Genomic DNA, 19,234 nt, shown 5'->3' with positions numbered 1-19,234 from the left:
TAGGAGATAGTAGGTGAAGTAGATTAAATGTGTGTTTGTTAGTTTTAAGGTGTCTTTTGTAGTGTTTATATTCTTGTTCACAAACATCACAATACGTTGCTTTGATCATATTTATTTATATAGTAAAATTATACTTAAAACAAAGTGCCTTTTTAGAGGCTTTTTAAAAGATGAAACTGTGCTTAAAGTAAAACACCTTTGAGCTTTTAAACTCGTTTTATGTATATAACTTTACTTAAAGTAAAACACCTTTGAGCTTTTCAACTCGTTTTATGTATATAACTTTACTTAAAGTAAAACACCTTTGAGCTTTTCAACTCGTTTTATGTATATAGCTTTACTTAAAGTAAAACACCTTTGAGCTTTTCAACTCGTTTTATGTATATAACTTTACTTAAAGTAAAGCGTCTATGTATTAGCCAGAAAGTTTAGATACTCTAGTTCATCAATTTCAATTTCACTATCTGAGTCATCAATAAAGCTACTCTCATAACTATCATTTGAACACAAACTATTAGTATCATAACTATCTTCAGATCCTAGACTCTCAGTATAATAACTCTCAGAGTATTGACTGTTAATATCACTCATTTACATACCATTAAACTTCCATCAATATCTATATGTTTTCTTTCATTAGAACTAATAACCACAATATTTTCTACATTAAATGTTATTTTCAAATAATCTCTAATAATCAGAGTACGGAATGATAGTTCACCACTAATATTCATATTATTAATTTCACCCACATCTTTGGGTCTATTAAAGAATATACAAATGTTTCCTCTAGAATCGTTGATGGTCTTATCATTCATTTTCAAAGCTTCTTTATCAATGACCTTTTCAAGCTTTGAGTAAATTGTTAGTAGTAGTGGAGAAACTTTTGTCAAATTTACTTTAATAGAGTTATTAATTAACATAGCTTGTCCCGTAAATTTAATAAAAGGACACATGTTATTCTCCATTATGGGTTTAATCCAAAAATTTCCATATTTATCTTTGTTCAATTTAACATCTTTGACATATTTTTCTATATCTTCCACCGAAGTAGAGATTGATTGAAATTTGTCTTTTGTGTTTTGAAACATTGTATTTATTAGCTAATAAATTTGCGTTTAGTTTAAGTAAAGTTATATACATAAAACGAGTTGAAAAGCTCAAAGGTGTTTTACTTTAAGCACAGTTTCATCTTTAAAAAAGCCTCTAAAAAAGGCACTTTGTTTTAAGTATAATTTTACTTTATAAATATGATAAATTCTGAAGGATATTTAGAATTTCCAGACTCTCCATATGATAAATTAGAGAATTGTCCGGCTTGTGGTAGAGTGGGGCTTAATACAGAATCAGAAGCATATAAACAATGTATTTTCTGTGATTATCTTCTAATTAATGATAATAAAAAATATAGAAAAATATATAACTCTTTTAAATTAGAACCAAAAATGAATTACTTTACAAGATTAATAAGAGAGATGAATGTTAAGTATTATGGTGATAATACACCATTTCTTACAAGGGAAGAGACTATTTGTATTGAGGAAATGTATAAGGGTTTAATGATATTTATTATTCAAAATAATTTTAATGGAAATGTTAATACAAGATACTATATAAACAAAATAATGGATTATTTTGAAATTAAACCTGAACTCAGGATAAAATATAGAGTTTCTCAAAAAACTCAAAAAAAGTTGGATGACTTGTTTTCCAAATATATAAATGAATGATTTTTTACCCGTTTGGGAAAATAAGATAAAATTTAATAACCATAAAAATCTTCCAAATTCATTGAGATGTCTAATAGTTGGTTCAAGCGGATGTGGAAAAACCTGTTTACTTTTAAAGATGCTCCTTAGTCCTAATTTTTTAGATTATGATAATTTAATAATTTTTACAAAGTCAAGTTTTCAACCTGAGTATCAACTACTCTCACAGGGTTTTAATGCGGGTCTTAAAAAGGAAGACATTATCGGTTTATTTAAACTTCAAAACAAACTAAATGATTATAATATTGATGATATAATACAATTATTTTGTGATACACAGAAATCAAAATCAAAACTAAAACCCATAACTTGTATTCTCAGTGATAATACGGATGATATACCTTCACCTCAAGATTTAGATAAATCAAAAAAGAACCTCGTTATCTTTGATGATTGTGTTAATGAGAGAAACCAAACAGTAATGGATAGCTACTATACAAGAGGGAGACATTCTTCTTGTAATTGTATTTATCTTAGTCAGTCATATTTTCAACTCCCTCGGCGCTCAATAAGAAACAATGCTAATACTTTTATTTTATTTAAGTTAAATTCAATAGATACAAATAATTTTTGGAGAGATAATTGTTCTACATTACGTAGTAAGAAGGAATTTGAAAATAATATGAAACACACGATCGGAAAATATAAATATATTGTTGTGAAACAAGATGAGATACTAAATGATATTTTTCAATAAATAAATATAGAAAATGAATACCGAAGAAAGAGTAAGAAAGTTTAAAGAACATCAAGAGTTGGTTTCAAAAGTTGTAAAGCAACAGGAAGACATAAAGAAGAAAAGGAGACAGAAACTAACTGGTGAAGAAGCCTTTGAAAGAAAACAAGAGAAATTTTTTAAACCACTTTTAAAAACTCAACAAACGATTTCACCTACAGTTCCCACGGTAGAATTTACTCCAAAAAAATTTCAAATGCTCAAAGATTTTAGTCAAATGACAGAGCAAGAACTTGGAGAATTAGAATATGATGATGAAGGATTATTTCGGCATCTTGAGAAGGTAAATAAACTTTCCAATTATATTGTAGAAGCTCTTCAAAACAATGAATATTTGAAGGGTTCAAAAACCAGAGCAGGTCTCATTCCAACAGAAGAACCAGCACAGTTCCATCTTGTGAAAGAAAAGTTATTGATATTTAATGATAAATTGGTGTTCTTAAGTTCTGACCAACCAAATGTTGAATTAACCCCAAGATTAATGTTTCTTCTAACAAAAGATGGACATTCTAATTCACCTTATTTTGATGAACCGCTTGAAATGGAAAGAGAGGAAGATAGAGAGTATATTGAGTTGCTAAACGCACTTGATTATGGAGTTTCTGTTGCTGGTAAAAGTAAGAAGAATGAGAAGGAGAAACATATTATTGATGCTTTAAGTAAGCTTGGTTCGGGTGTTAGTTTTCTTCCAAATGACCCATCACAATTAGTTAATAGGTTATTATTGTTGTTAGGTAGTAAGAAGGCTGGAAACAACAATTGTTTTAATGAAGCATCCGCCATTTTAGATCAGTTGATGAATATGAAAATAATTAATAAATGTCAATACAAAGATATTTTATTAGATATTAAATAAGATGAGAAGCACAATTCTTAGTTTTAATTTCACAACGAGTGATTACACAGCTTCATTCCCTTACCCACTACAACTTGACCCCAAAAAAGAATATGAGGCTTCTTTGTTGTCAATGGAGACTTATAATACCTTGTTTAATATCACAGAGAAAAACAACAAGTTTAGTTATAATCCAGGAAGTGGATATAAAACTATAACCGTTTCACCCGGTGCTTACGAGATTTCTCAAATATCTTCAGAAGTCTCTCGCCTTATGAAAGAAAAAGGTGATGAACCAAAAAATATTGTAATAGATATTCAAAAACACACTTCAAAATCAACTATTAAACTTAAAAATAATTATAAAGTTGATTTCACGATTGAAAATTCGTTCAGAGAGCTATTGGGGTTCTCTTCTAAAAAGATTGAAGCTAACGGGACGTCTTACAGTGATAATGTCATTCAAATATCCTCCGGTATAAATTCAGTATTAATTCATTGTGATTTGATTGATGGTGCTTATAACGATGGAATAAGAACAAATACAATATTTTCATTCAGCGCATACTCAACCCCGATTGGTTATAAATTTAATATGGAACCAAAAAATCTTGTCTATTTACCTGTGTCAGGAAAAACCATATATAGAGTAAATTTTAGAATAACCGACCAAGATAATCGTATGATATCCTTTAATGATGAAATTATATCCATCAGAATTCACCTACGTGAAGTTTTTCAATAAATAAATAATGGTTATTGTGAGAAAACACGAGTTGGGAAAATATAAAATAATTACAGGGGATGGGATGTTCCTTTCACCATACTATAAGGGTGAAGGTATGTTTCTTGGGAGAGGATACTATAAACCAAAGAGACAACGGGGTGTGGGACATCAATTTAGAAATAAAGGAGATGGGATAATTGATACTCTAATGGGTATTGGTTCAACCATCCTTAAACATAAAGACCTAATTGGTTCAACTGCTTCAGCCGTGGGCTCAGTTGCGGGTGCTATAAAGAGTATAAAAGATGCTCAAAAGGAGTCTCATAAATTACAAGCAATCAAAGAAATTAAAAAAGGTAAAACTCAACTATCTTCACAAGAACGACAAAAAATCATTAAAATACTTGGGTCAGGGTTTCAACGATTTTAATGCTATATAAATACAAGTATGGAAGCGATTGATAGTATCTATGATTTGGATGATACGATTATCATTTCAAACTCTACTAAAAAGGAAGACTATTTTAAGGTAAATGCTATAACAGGAACAGACTGGAATTCAAACGGAACAAAAAGTTTTGAAATAAATAATCAACAAACTTACTTGAATATAGCTGATAGTTTCTTGCTGTGTAAATTTAAATTCACTAAGGCTGCGAATAATACTAATGCTACACTCGTAAATGATTTCTTCTGGAAAATGTTTGACAGTGTCCGCCTGTATATTGGAACACAAGAGGTTGAAGCGGTTGATTATGTCTCTGCTACATCTGAAATGATGAAATTTACACTATATTCGTTTAGTGATAGAATGGGTAAGGGAGCTGTTGAAGGTTTTATTCCTGATATGTCAACGGGAACAAATGCTGACCCTGGTTATAGTCAAAGGAAGTCAATGTATAATGATGATACAAAAGCAGAGAATAGTTTTACGGTAGCAGTACCTCTGAAAGGTATATTTGGATTTTGTGATTATGATAAAGTTTTGTATGGTCTTAAAATTAGATTTCAACTACAAAGGAATGATAATGTAAATAGGTTGCTTTTTGGGGCTGAAAATGCTTTTGGCGACAATAATAAATTTGTTATTAATGATTTGTGTTGGTATATTAGTGAATATACTCCTAATCTTAAAACGGAAGAGATGTTAAATAGAAGACTTAACTCAAAGAAACCGCTAAATGTATCATACCTTAAAAGAAGATGTCAACACGTTAAACTGGAACACACTACCTACACTTGGAATTTGGGTGTTCTTGAAGGAAAGCCACGATACCTATGGCTCATTTTTAAGAAACCAGATGGAGAGGAGGGTACTGATAAGAATAATGCGCTGAGTGATAATGCTAAGGTGAAACAACTTCGGGTTTCTCTTGATGGAACATTTTATCCGCGAGATAGATTGGAAATTGATTGGGAAAAAAATGATTATGCGGAAGCCTACAAGTCTTACCAAATGGTGTGTGAAAGCAACGGTAATAATGAACCTATTTTGGATATGGTTGCGTTTCAAAAACTTTATACAATCTATGCAATTGACCTGAGTTCTCAAAAGGAAACTATAAAGTCTAATAGAGTGGATACTTCTCTATACATTGAAAGAGGAGAGAATGAAGAAGTTGATGCTTATTGTTTGCTTTTGGAGGAAACAGAATTACAGATTAATACAGATAATGGTGTTATGATTAATATCACATAGGTTTTTTCTCATAAATAAATGGTAGGGGTATATGTTAATCAAATCAATCTTAATAAATTAACATCTTGTATTCAAAATCAAAAGCCTTGTATTATTAACGTTAATACAATTCAAAGAAAAGGAGCAGTAAGAATTGATGTTTTACTCACAAGAGAGCAGGTGAAAACACTAAATGATGCTGGATCACTTAAAATTAAAATGACAAAACCTATGTTAAAGAAATATTCAATAGACGAGTCAAGAGGAGGATTTCTCCCATTTCTAATTCCTTTATTTGCTGGTTTAAGTGCGGCGGGAGCATTGACTGGTGGTATTTCAGCAGCGATAAAAACTGCTAACGAAAGGAAGGCACAACTAAAAGCTCAAAAAGAATTGGAAAGACATAACAAGGAGTTGGAGAAACAAATTAGTGGAAGTGGTGTAATTGTAGATTTTGCTCAAAAACTTGAAAGTCTACCTGATAAAGCTAGATTGTTAGTTGGAGATATGCTTTCCTCTATCGCTCAAGCGGGTGTTAAACTAACTAAAAGGGGTAATGGGTTATATCTTTCTCATAAATAAATGGATAAATGGTTTAAACAATTTGGAAAGAATACAACGTCAAATATAGAACTTGCTAAATATTGTAAAAAACTAAAAATTGATAATGTGGTTATTTGTATGAGAGATGAATTAAAAAAGTTGTCCAAGAATACAATGAATATTATTATGAATTTAGACACACAGAATGGTTCTCATTGGGTTTGTATTCATAATAGTCAGGATAAATATTATTTTGATAGTTATGGTATGCCACCACCTGTTGAAGTAATACAATTCTTACAGAATGGTGTTTATCAAACATTTCAAGTTCAAGAAATTAATTCTAAATGTTGTGGTCAATTATGTTTATATGTATTATTTCAACTCAACAATAATGAAAATTTTTATGATATCATTTTTAATCTAATATAAATGACTTATGTTGGAAAAGATGGTTCTATTTTTGGAAAATCCTCTCAGGATATTGATTTATCAAATTATTATACAAAGGCACAGGCTGAACGACAAAAATATAGTGTAAGTAAAAATATTAATATGAAGAATACTTATAAATTAATCAATTATCCAAACCCTACAGATGCGAATGACTTAATTAGATTAAGTGATTTATCACAATATATATTTTTAAAGAAAACAGCACGTTTTGTTAAACAAGTAAAATTTACAACCACAACACCCGGTTATACTGACCATACACCTTTCCTCATTGAATTTAACTACCTGCTTACAATTGAATTTTATAAAGAAGGACATTTAGTTAATATGCGAATTAATAAATGGGGGTATGATATGCCTGATTTAGGGTATAATTGGTCTTTTTCAATAAACATAGAAGACCTACATGATTTAAATCAGTCTCGTAAAGAAGAATATTATCCACTTGGTGAAGATAAGGATTTATGTGGAAGTACAATTAGTAAACAACAAATACGTGATTTTAAGAAAAGAAAAATATATGATAGTATAGCGATGGTTCGCATGACAAAGAAGGAAGGTAATGAGATAAGGATAGAAAGCCGAGGAATACAAACCGATTTGGTAGTGGGAAGATGGGGTGGTATTACCTGTCATAATATTAATCTCACATATATTTCTGATACATAAATGGCAGGAAGAAGACTACAAGAGAATTATAATTTTTGTATTCAAGGATACCTACAAGAAAAGGGTGCTCGGTATTACATACCTTATGATTTGGAGCATATACATGGGAATTTTGTCATAAAAAACTGGCCTTATACTGATATTGTTAAACCCACAAATAGAGACTTGTTTAAAGTATTAAATAAAAATGAACTTCTCAAAGTTATGAAATATAAAACTCTTTTAGAAATCGTCAACAAATCTTATTGGTATCCTATTATGAGAAAAATAATTATAGATACAAGAATATCTCAAAATCCAGATGAGTATATGTATAATATTCTTTGGGGCTCAAGCTCAAGGGTAGCAAGGGATGAGGAAGGAGTTGAAGAAGAGAAGGAGGAAGGAGTTGAAGAAGAGAAGGAGGAAAGAGAGAAGGAGGAGAAGGAGGAAAGGGAGAAAAAGGAGAAGGAGGAGAGGGAGAAAAAGGAGAAGGATGAAAGGGAGAAAAAGGAGAAGGAGGAGAAGGAGAAGGAGGAGAGGGAGGAAAGAGAGAGGGTGGAAAAATATAAAAATATGACCATTCCTGAGATTAATGAAAGATTGAAGGTATTACGGCAAATAAATAAATCTCAACGCACTGAAGAGGAAAATAAAGAATTAATGACTCTTACGAACATATTGGTTTTTAAATTTGCTATAATGAATTCAGAGCGCAGATATACAACATATAGTTGATGATGTTGGTGTTATTGACTTTAGTTAATTTTATTTGTAAATAAATGGAGGAGAGAGTGAAGCCATTTCTAAGGATTCTTTATGTTTTAAAAATCAAGATAGAAATGTATATGTTGAAAACCAAAAAGGTTTTGGCACTATGTAGGACTTTTTCTCATAAATAAATATGAGTTATTGTCTCAAATGTAAAAAGAAAACTAAATCTAAAAATATCTCTTATGTTAAAGCTAAAAATAATAGAGTTTATCAAAAAGGAATATGTCAAGTGTGTGGCTCTAAAAAGTGTCAATTCATCTCTCCTAAAAGTGGAGGAGACATACAAAAGTTTTTGTCAGGTAGCAAATTTACAACAACTGGAATTCCAGGGGAATTACACCTTCCAGGGTATTCTTTCTGTGGCCCAGGAACAAACTTGGATAAAAGATTAGATGAGGCTGACAATCCTAAACCTTGGTCTAAACCTACAAATAGGGTTGATGAAGTGTGTATGAAGCATGATATTGCTTATGGGAAAACCACTACGTTGACTGAAAAACATAAAGCCGACAGAGAAATGTTGTATAATTTGTCTTTGATACAAAATCCAACGTTGAGAGAGAAAGTTGATAGGTTTATTGTGAGAAATTTGATAAATGCTAAATTGAAACTTGGTCTTGGTTATTCACCCTCAAAAAACTATTAGGCTCTAATGATGTCATCAAGACTGAGGAGCTTTTGGCTGAAGAATTACACAAACCTATAATCACCAAGTTTAAAAGAAGGAAGGTTTATTCCAAAGACACTGACTACATATGGTCCGCTGATTTAATTGAATTGAATAATGACAGGGGATACAGGTATGCTTTAACCGTTATTGATTTGAGGAGTAGATTTGCCTGGGTTGTCCCTTTAAAAAATAAAAAGGGTGATACTTTAATGTTATCCTTTAAGCTAATATGTGATAGGGATAAAAGAAAACCAAAGAAACTGTGGACCGATGAGGGAACAGAGTTCTATAACAAAATATTTATGAAATTTCTTAAGGGGGAGGGTATTAAATTATACAGCACCTTTAATGAAGGAAAAGCAGTTGTTATTGAGCGTTTTAATCGTACTTTGAAAGAGAGGCTATATAAAAAATTCACACAACTCGGTTCTCAAAAATGGGTGTATTTAATTCAGGGTATTGTAGATAATTACAATAATACAGTTCATTCATCAACAAAATCAAAACCATCAGAATCATTTACAAAATTAGAATATGAAAAGGAGATTAATTTGAGAAAACCGAAGTTCAAAGTTGGTGATATTGTAAGAATATACAGATGGAAAAGCCATTTTGAGAAAGGTTATACAAAAAAATGGACTAATGAATTATTTAAAATCGTTGATGTAATGGATACAGTCCCTTGGACCTACAAATTATATGATTTAAATGGAGAAGAAATCTTAGGGTCATTTTATTCACAGGAATTACAAAAAACAAAGCTGATAACCCTTGAAAATAATAAATAAATAAAAAAATGTAATGGGGATACGTTTTTAAATCTGTGAACCCCAAACACAGAATCCCACAACTTTTTAGTTGGGGCTAACTTTTGTGTGTATAATGGGGATACGTTTTTAAATCTGTGAACCCCAAACACAGAATCCCACAACTTTTTAGTTGAGGCTTAACTTTTGTGTGTATAATGGGGATACGTTTTTAAATCTGTGAACCCCAAACACAGAATCCCACAACTTTTTAGTTGAGGCTTAACTTTTGTGTGTATAATGGGGATACGTTTTTAAATCTGTGAACCCCAAACACAGAATCCCACAACTTTTTAGTTGGGGCTTAACTTTTGTGTGTATAATGGGGATACGTTTTTAAATCTGTGAACCCCAAACACAGAATCCCACAACTTTTTAGTTGGGGCTTAACTTTTGTGTGTATAATGGGGATACGTTTTTAAATCTGTGAACCCCAAACACAGAATCCCACAACTTTTTAGTTGGGGCTTAACTTTTGTGTGTATCATGGGGATACGTTTTTAAATCTGTGAACCCCAAACACAGAATCCCACAACTTTTTAGTTGGGGCTTAACTTTTGTGTGTATAATGGGGATACGTTTTTAAATCTGTGAACCCCAAACACAGAATCCCACAACTTTTTAGTTGGGGCTTAACTTTTGTGTGTGTGAGTGGGTCATAATAATGTGCAAACCCTAACCCAACCCCCACATTAAAACACCATATTTGTTAGTCAAAACAACTGAATCCATTACATCAACCATTAAAAAAAAGTTCTTAACTCCATCTCTTTGTATGACCTTCCAATTCTATTTATCTTTTCTCAACTTTTTAAAAACAATTCAATGATAATATAAGATAAATGAGTCTGTGAGGTTTGACATTCATTCAAAAATTCACCTCACATCTAGAACCCTAACCCAACCCAATCCCTAACCCATCCCCATCCCTTACCCAACCCATCCCTAACCCTCACATTCAAAATCCCAACCCTAACCCAACCCATCCCTAACCCATTAACCCAACCCCATCCCTAACCCTCACATTCAAAATCCCAACCCTAACCCTAACATAATCTTTTTTTCCTTTTCTTTTTTTAAATACGTATTTCAATATTTTTTTAAAATGTTTTTTAATACGTATTTCAAAATATATATTTTTCCTCTTCCTCCAATTCTGTCTTTCAAGGCTTTCAAGTTGGAAAAAGTAGAAATGGGAAGAAAGTATTTTCCAGCATCTTCTTCTCTGAACTTTCTTGATATTGCTGAAATACATGTAAAAAAAGAAATATATTACTTATCTAATATTGAATGAAATAACATATACTTTAATTGATTATTAATCAACTGAACTTACCTTAAATCAAACGTCATTAAAGAAAGAACATTGTTCATTGCTTTAGAATCCAAAGAGCCTCCAAGGTAAAACTCTTTCATTGGATTATCAAGGCAAAACTCGTTCTCTTGGTCATGGTTGCTCAAAAGGTCTTTAAACAAATCGATCATTTCACCCCAGGTTGTGGCAAAAGTTGTATTTTCATTTTGAATCTCAGATACAATTTCCTGTGAGAGAAAATAACAACGTATTAATTAATTATTTTTTACATGTAATACACAATTATTATATGTATATTAAAATAAAATATTACCTTCATTGATGAGAAATTTGAATCGAGTTTATCAAGGTGAAGGTTTAGCTCCACACAGCTAGAGTCTCCAAAACGAAACCAGTTTTCAAAGTCTCCAAGGTAAAACTCTTTTCCTAATTTTATGAAATTTAGTGAGTCTCCAAGGTAGGCTCCACAGTTAGAACCATCTAGGCAGACCTCATAATTTGTTTTTCCCAAATTTAGTGAGTCTCCAAGGTAGGCTCCACAGTTAGAACCATCTCGGCAGACCTCATAATTTGTTTTTCCCAAATTTAGTGAGTCTCCAAGGTATAACTCTTTGGCTGGGTCATCAAGGTAGAACTCATTCTGTGGGTCTTGGTTGTTCAAAAGGTCTTCAAACAAATCAATCATCATTTCACCCCAGGTTGTGGCAAAAGTAGTATTTTCATTTTGTATCTCAGATACAATTTCCTGTGAGAGAAAATAACAACGTATTAATTTAAGACAATATTATTATTTATATAAATCAAGCTCTATGAATATTAAAAGAAACTTTGCTGACTCTTACACGAGTCTTATCTTAAAAAAAAAATACAAAAAAAAAAAATACAAAAAAAAAAAATACAAAAAAAAAAAAATACAAAAAAAAAAAATACAAAAAAAAAATACAAAAAAAAAAATACAAAAAAAAATATATACAAAAAAAATAAATAAATAAATACAAAAAAAAATAAAATAAATAAATAAATAAATAAACTTACCTCCATTGATAAGAGGTTCGAGTCCAGTTCATCAATCTGAAGGTTGAGCTCCACACAGGTAGTAGGACTCCAAGGAATGTCAAAGTTATCCAACTCCTTTTCAGCATAGTAGTTCATTCTCAAGTGAAGCAGGAAGTGTGTTTGAAAAGGCCTGTGTGGTTAGTGCCTTTTATAAGAAAGACTGGGTGTGTCATTTCCTGTGGAAATTCCCTTGGGCAAGTGTGGGCAAGTCTGGGCAAGTCTGGGCATGTCTTAACTGGAAATGATGTAATGTCTCAACAGAAAATGATGTAATGTTTCAACAGAAAATGATGTAATGTTTCAACAGAAAATGATGTAATGTTTCAACAGAAAATGATGTAATGTTTCAACAGAAAATGATGTAATGTTTCAACAGAAAATGATGTAATGTCTTAACTAAAAATAATGTAATGCTGGAGAGTTTATAAAGTGGGTGGGCTTTAGTAAAACGTGGGCGGGGCCTACCAAAAGTGGGCGGGGCTTAACAAAAAGTGGGCGGAGCTTAACAAAAAGTGGGCGGTGCTTAGCAAAAAAAGTGGCGCGGAGCTTAACAAAAAGTGTGTGGCACAGGACCCGAACATAATCAATGATCAATGAACAACAATGATCATTGATAGTAAGAGAAAAAGGCCCATAAGACCAAGGGGGTCAGGAATGAGGTGTTAAGGGGAAATGAAGAAAAGTGATGGTGAGAGGGAAATTTACATGGAAGTGAGAATGATCATAGGTTCATAAGGCTAGAAGGATTATAGGTTCATAAAGGAAGAAAATCATAGGTTCATAAGGCGAGAAGGATCATAGGTTCATAAGGTGAGAAGGATTATAGGTTCATAGAGGGAGAAAGAGAGGTGTTTATGATTTTTGAAAAAGACAAGGGGTAAATGACATTAGATAGGGATTTCCCATGTTAAACGGAGGTGTCCCAGAAGCAACATTTATCATCTACTCATGCCCACGTCTCTGGTCCTACGTCGAAGAGGCCGGCTTCTGAAGGTGGTTTGTATAGGGGGCAGGTGGTTTTGGGGAAGAAGACGACAGCCTCTCCAGGGCCTTCCCTACAAGTAACAAGAATTGTGAAACTAATGTCGCCACACAATCATCGAGCTGGCAGGCCAAGGTACAAGCCAAGGTCAAGACCAAGACCAAGGCATAGAACGTCCTTTTCAGGACGGGCGGCCATTCCGACCGTCGAAAACCAAGGCCTGTCAGTGCTCCAACTCAATGTCGAGGGCTGAGATCCCTTAGACCTTTGAAGTCCATTTAAGTCCCCCAAGACCCTTAAAATCAGAAAGACCCAGAGGAACCAAAATAACCAGAAGACCTAAAGGACCCGAGAAGGACCCAAAAGGACCAATATACCCAAAGACCCAGAAGATGCAAAAGTCCCATAAGACCCATAACACACCAAGATCCTGGTAAAAAGTGGTCTTGAGGGTCTTGGGGGGGGGGGGCAAGATCCAAGACCACTTTTACCTTTCAGACCTTTTTAATACTTCAGATACCTTCACATTCCTTCACCCTTCCAACCTTGTAAAACCTCCATGCTCGTTAAGTCCCTTTTGACCCTTGAGACCTTAACACCATTTAGGCCCCTTAAACCCTTCCGGTACTACAGAACTTTAAAATACAAGAAAACAAACACGACATAATAAGAAAAACCGCAGCTTTTCGTGCTGTACTCCTCAAGGTAATCCACAGCAAGACAAAGAGGAAGTCAAATATTGTGCATATTTAAACATATCCATGGAAGAGCGACACTGATTGGTTCATCAGTCATGACATAATTGGTAATCTGAACACCCATTGGTTGACTCAGTCATCACTGTCCCTGGCTCTGATTGGCTGGAGTAGAGGTGAGCGCCATGACTCACCATTTACACCAATACATTGGAGGGAGGGGGTATGCACAGTTGTGGCCAAAAATATTGGCACCCTTGCACTTTTTTCAAATAATAATAATAATAATAATAATAATAGATTTATTTTATATAGTGCTTTTCCAGAAGCCCAAAGGCGCTTTGACACAGTACAAAAAACAAGTGCAAAAAGACAAAAATCAATAGGTAAATAATCAAAGCAAAAGGAAGGAGAAGGAGAAGAGATAGTCAGGGGTTAAATGCTGTGGGTTAAATGTTGAATGCAGTGTTGAACAGGTGGGTCTTGAGTGATGTTTTGAATGTGGTGAGTGAGGAGGAGTCTCTGATGGTGTGAGGTAGTGAGTTCCAGAGGGTGGGAGCAGCGATGGAGAAGGCCCTGTCCCCCCAGGATCTGAATTTGGTCCGCATGGGGGGGGGGGTCAGGAGGTTGGTACCAGCAGAGCGGAGGTTGCGGGTGGGAGTGTGTCTGGAGAGGAGGTCAGTCAGGTAGAATGGGGCCAGGTTATGGAGGGCTTTGTAGGTCAAGAGGAGGATTTTGTACTGGATTCTCTGGGGGATGGGGAGCCAGTGAAGCTTGTAAAGGACGGGGGTGATGTGGTCACGGGTCCGGGAATGGGTGAGTAGACGGGCAGCGGTGTTCTGAATGTATTGGAGTTTATTGGTGATTATTGAGGGTGAACCATAGAGGAGGCTGTTGCAGTAGTCCAGACGGGAGGTGATGAGGGGTTTCTGCAGCCGTGGAGGAGAGGGATGGACGGAGACGGGCGATGTTTTTCAGGTGAAAGAAGGCTGTCTTTGTGATCTGTTTAGTGTATTTGTCGAAGGAGAGGGTTTGGTCAAAGATGATGCCAAGATTCCGGATGTGAGGGGAGGTGGATACTGGGAAACCGTCGATGTTGAGGGCAAAGTTATGGGTGGATTTGGTGAGCGTTTTTGGGCCAATGATGATTATTTCAGATTTATCATAGTTAAGTTTGAGGAAGTTGATTTGAAGCCAGGATTTTATTTCAGTGATGCAGTTTGTCAGGATAGAGTGGGTGGTGGTGGAGATGGACTTGGTGGAGATGAAAAGCTGGATGTCATCGGCGAAGCAGTGGAATTGGAGACCATGACGGCGGATTAAGTGACCAAGGGGGGACAGGTACAGGATGAAGAGGAGGGAGCCAAGAACTGAACCTTGGGGGACACCTTGGGGGAGGGGAGCAGTGGGGGATTTGCAGTTATTGATGGAAATGAACTGGCGTCTGTCAGAGAGGTATGATTTGATCCAAGAGAGGGCAGTGCCGGTAATGTTAAAGGTGGTTTCAAGTCGGGTGAGGAGGATGGTGTGATTGATGGTGTCAAAGGCGGCGCTGAGGTCGAGGAGGATGAGAATGTTGAGGTTGCCAACGTCAGAGGAGAGGAGAAGGTCTTTGGTGATTTTGAGGAGAGCAGTTTCAGTACTGTGGTTGGAGCGGAATCCGGATTGGAATGTTTCATGCAGGTTATTGGCAGAGAGGTGATGTTTGAGTTGAGTGGCTACAGCGCGTTCCAAAACTTTTGACAGAAAGGGTAGGTTGGAGATGGGTCTGAAGTTGTTTAGGGTGTCAGGGTTGAGTCCAGGTTTTTTCAGAATGGGGGTAACAGCAGCAATTTTGAGGGATGGTGGGACGATGCCTGTAGAAAGGGAGGAGTTTATTGTTGCAGTGATAAGTGGAGAGAGAGCAGGAAGGGAGGCCTTGACAAAGCTGGAGGGGATGGGGTCAAGAGTGCAGGTGGCAGTTTTCATTCCTATGAGGAGTACAGAGAGATCAGTAGGGGAGACTGGGGAGAATTGAGACAGGGGTTGGCAGGATAAGGGGGGGCAGGTGGTTTGAGGGGGAGCGGGTGCGGTAGTGGTTAAGCTGTTGTAGATGTTGTCAATTTTGCATTGGAAGAATGAAAGGAAGGAGATGCAGTTGTCTACTGTGAATGACTGGGTGGTGGTGTTCAGGGGGCTGAGGAGTTTGTTTATTGTAGAGAAGAGTGCTTTTGGGTTTCCAGAGCCAGATTGGATAATTTGAGAGTAGTAGGCGGAGCGGGCGCGGGAGAGCGCATCTTTGTAGTGCTGTAGGTGGTCCTTGTAGGCTTGGGAGTGAATTGTGAGACCTGTTTTATTGCGGAGTCTTTCAAGTTGGCGAGCACGAGTTTTCATCAGGCGGAGTTCAGGGGTAAACCAGGGAGCAGAATGGGTGAAAGAAACTGTTTTGGTTTTCATAGGCGCAAGCTGGTCAAGGCAGGAGGAGAGAGTGTGGTTGTAGTAGTCAGTGAGGTCAAAAGGGGTGTGGAGGTCAACGAAGGGAGAAGTAGACATTTTTTCAGAGAGGGTGGATGAGAATGAGGTAGGTGAAAGAGCTTTTAGCTTACGGAAGTTGATAGTGCGATAATGCCTTGGTGCTGGGGTGGGGATGTTGATGGTCATAGTGATGGCTAAGTGGTCAGAGAGGGTGAGGTCGGAACCAGAGAGATGATGCAAAATTAATCCAGTAGAGCAGACAAGGTCCAGAATGTGACCACGGTTATGGGTAGGAAAGTTGACATGTTGAGTGAGGTTAAAGCAGGTGAGTAAATCAGTGAAGTCAGTGGAGTCCATGTGGATATTGAAATCACCGAAGAGGAGGATTGAGGGGGAGAGGGAACAGAGCTGGGTCAGAAAGTAGGAGAAGTCAGACAGGAATGATGGGTGTGGTTTGGTAGGGCGGTAGACGACAGCCATGACTGACTGTGTGTGACCAGAGAGTTTAAAAGCCAGGTGTTCAAATGATGGAGCAGATGAGATGGAGATGAGGCTGGTCTTGATGTCCTGTCGGTGTATTACGGCAATTCCACCACCTCGGCCCCCCGAGCGTGGTTTATTGATGTATGAATATCCATTGGGTGTAGTGAGGTTGAGTGAGAAGTAGTCCAGTGGTTGTTGCCAGGTTTCAGTGAGACAGAGAAAGTCCAGTTTATTATCCAGAATGTAGTCGTTCAGGATGAGGCTTTTGTTGTTGAGGGACCGGGTATTGAACAGGGTGAGCTTGATGTTGCTTTGTACGGTGGGGATGAACTCAGGTGATTTAGCCAGGGTTTGCAGACAGGAGGTGCGATCGTGTGCGTTGCTGTGACCAGGTGCGCTGGGACGATGAGTCCCAGTCCAGAATAATGCACCATTTCTTCCAGAAAATTGTTGAAATAATAAATATTTTGGTATCCACAAATGTATTTCTTTGGTTTGCAGTGGGAGAAAACAAAAAAGCTGAAAAAATTACTAAATCTCAGCTTATTCCACACAGAAATCCTAAAATGGCCCGGACAATATTATTGGCACCTTTAGGAAGTTGTTCGAAAGAACTAGATTTCAAGCAGGTGATTATCCTTTACTTTGGAATTGAACTCCTGTGGTGAGTTGCAGGTGCCTTTTATATAAAAAATCACTCATTAACCGAGTTTGAATGGAGAAAAGGAGTCATTCTGCTGTTTTGTGTCACGCTGTGCACCACAATGAGCATGGAGAAAATATAGAAAACCAGAGAATTGTCTGAGAAGGTCAGACACAAGATTGTAGCCAAGCATGGACAATGTCAAGCCTACAAGTCCATTTCCAGAGACCTTGATGTTCCTGTGTCCACCATACGCAATGTTATCAGGAAGTTTAAGGCCCATGGCACTGTAGCCAACCTCCCTGGACGTGGCCGCAAGAGAAAACTTCATCGAAGATTGCAGCTGAGGATTGTTTGAATGGTGGAGAAAGCACCTCAATCAATTGCCAAACAGATTCAAGCTGAGCTGACCTTCAGACACAAGATACGACAGTTTCAACTCACACCATCCGTCGCCAACTCAATGAAAGGGGGTTCTATGGTAGGAGACCCAAGAGGACCCCACTGCTGAAAAAGCCCAACTCGAGTTTTCTAAAACACACCTGAACAAGCCAAATTCCTTCTGGGAGAATGTCTTGTGGACAGATGAGACCAAATTAGAGCTTTTTGGTAAAGCACATCATCTCCATGTTTACAGAAAACAGAATGAAGCCTTCAAAGAAAAGAACACCTTCCCTACAGTCAAACATGGAGGAGGTTCAGTGATGTTTTGGGGGTGCTGTGCTGCCTCTGGCACCGGGTACCTTGAATGTGTGCATGGCATCATGAAATCAGGAGATTATCAAGGCATTTTGGAGCACAATGTTCAACCCAGTGTCTGAAAGCTGGGTCTCTGTCGAAGGTCATGGGTCTTGCAACAGGACAATGACCCCAAACACACTTCAAAAAGCACCCAGGAATGGTTCAAGACAAAACACTGGACTGTTCTGAAATGGCCAGCATTGAGTCCAGATCTAAATCCCATTGAACACCTGTGGGGAGATCTGAAAACAGCAGTTGGGAGAAGGACCCTTCAAATCTGGGAGAACTGGAGCAGTTTGCACAAGAAGAGTGGGACAAACTGCCGGTGGAGAGGTGGAGGAAGCTCATTCTTGGCTATCGGAAGTGCTTGACTGCAGTTATTTTGTCCAAAGTCTGTGCTACCAAATATTAAGTCTCGGGTGTCAATAATTTTGTCAATGCCATTTCTTTTTAGTTTCTGATTTAAAAGGAAATATTAAGTTGTGAATCAAAAACAAAGGTTCTGTAATATTAACAGTGAAATAAATAATTGTGGAGACCAAATACTTTTGTCAATTTCAACATATTTTTGGGGAAAATTGTGAGTTATTTGAAAGAAAGTGCAAGGGTGCCAATATTTTTGGCCATGACTGTATGTATGTAGGTATATATACATATACGTATTGTTGGAATATATTGCTAAGGTTTTGAGATTGGCACATATTGATCATTAAGGGTTAACGGGTTGCCCCCCATAGTTTGTCCACGAGCTACACGTGGGCCACCTTAGAGTATTAGTTATGTCATAGTATGTGTAAGAATAGGCCATTTCCCCTAGTAATACCTGCGTTGTGTAAAGCCATGAGTTTAGGTCCTTTCATTTTGCGTCCACCCTCCAATCCCACCTCCATGGGCATAATTGATCCCGCGCCCCATTTGGCTGATCCCTCAATTTGTTACGCTTTGGCTGCCCGCAGCATTTTGTAACGATTTGGTTGCCAGCAGCATTCGCTGCCCTTTGTTTGCTCGCTAGTCGAGTAACACGAGGTAGGCCTGAGAAGAGGGAGGACCGTGGGGTCAGGGTGGGGCGGCGTCAAGGAGCGCGTCAGAGGCGATGACGGTAAGGGCCACCAGCCAACCAGGGCTCTAAGGGCATGGCGTGATAGGGCGTGGGAAGGTGCATCTCGTAAGTGCTAGAAGGTTCGCGAGGCATGCCTATAAAAGCCTTTGCACAAAGCCCATAA

General features: G+C 36.7%; 1 long non-coding RNA gene across 1 annotated transcript; it reads right to left on the bottom strand.

Moving 5' to 3' along the window:
* Nucleotides 1-10,761: 10,761 nt before the first annotated feature.
* Nucleotides 10,762-11,495, bottom strand: LOC144892313 (uncharacterized). Its single transcript, XR_013623506.1, has 3 exons — nucleotides 11,271-11,495; nucleotides 10,979-11,184; nucleotides 10,762-10,886 (listed from the first exon to the last, which is right to left on the bottom strand). It is a non-coding gene; the product is annotated as an uncharacterized LOC144892313 (long non-coding RNA).
* Between the last annotated feature and the right edge of the window lie 7,739 nt (nucleotides 11,496-19,234).

Source organism: Myxine glutinosa, chromosome 5 (assembly GCF_964187855.1).
Source record: "Myxine glutinosa chromosome 5, kmMyxGlut1.1, whole genome shotgun sequence".
In the NCBI taxonomy this organism is placed as follows: domain Eukaryota; kingdom Metazoa; phylum Chordata; class Myxini; order Myxiniformes; family Myxinidae; genus Myxine; species Myxine glutinosa.
The sequence above is the reverse complement of the archived record's forward strand: the minus strand, read 5'-3'. Positions and strand labels throughout refer to the sequence as shown.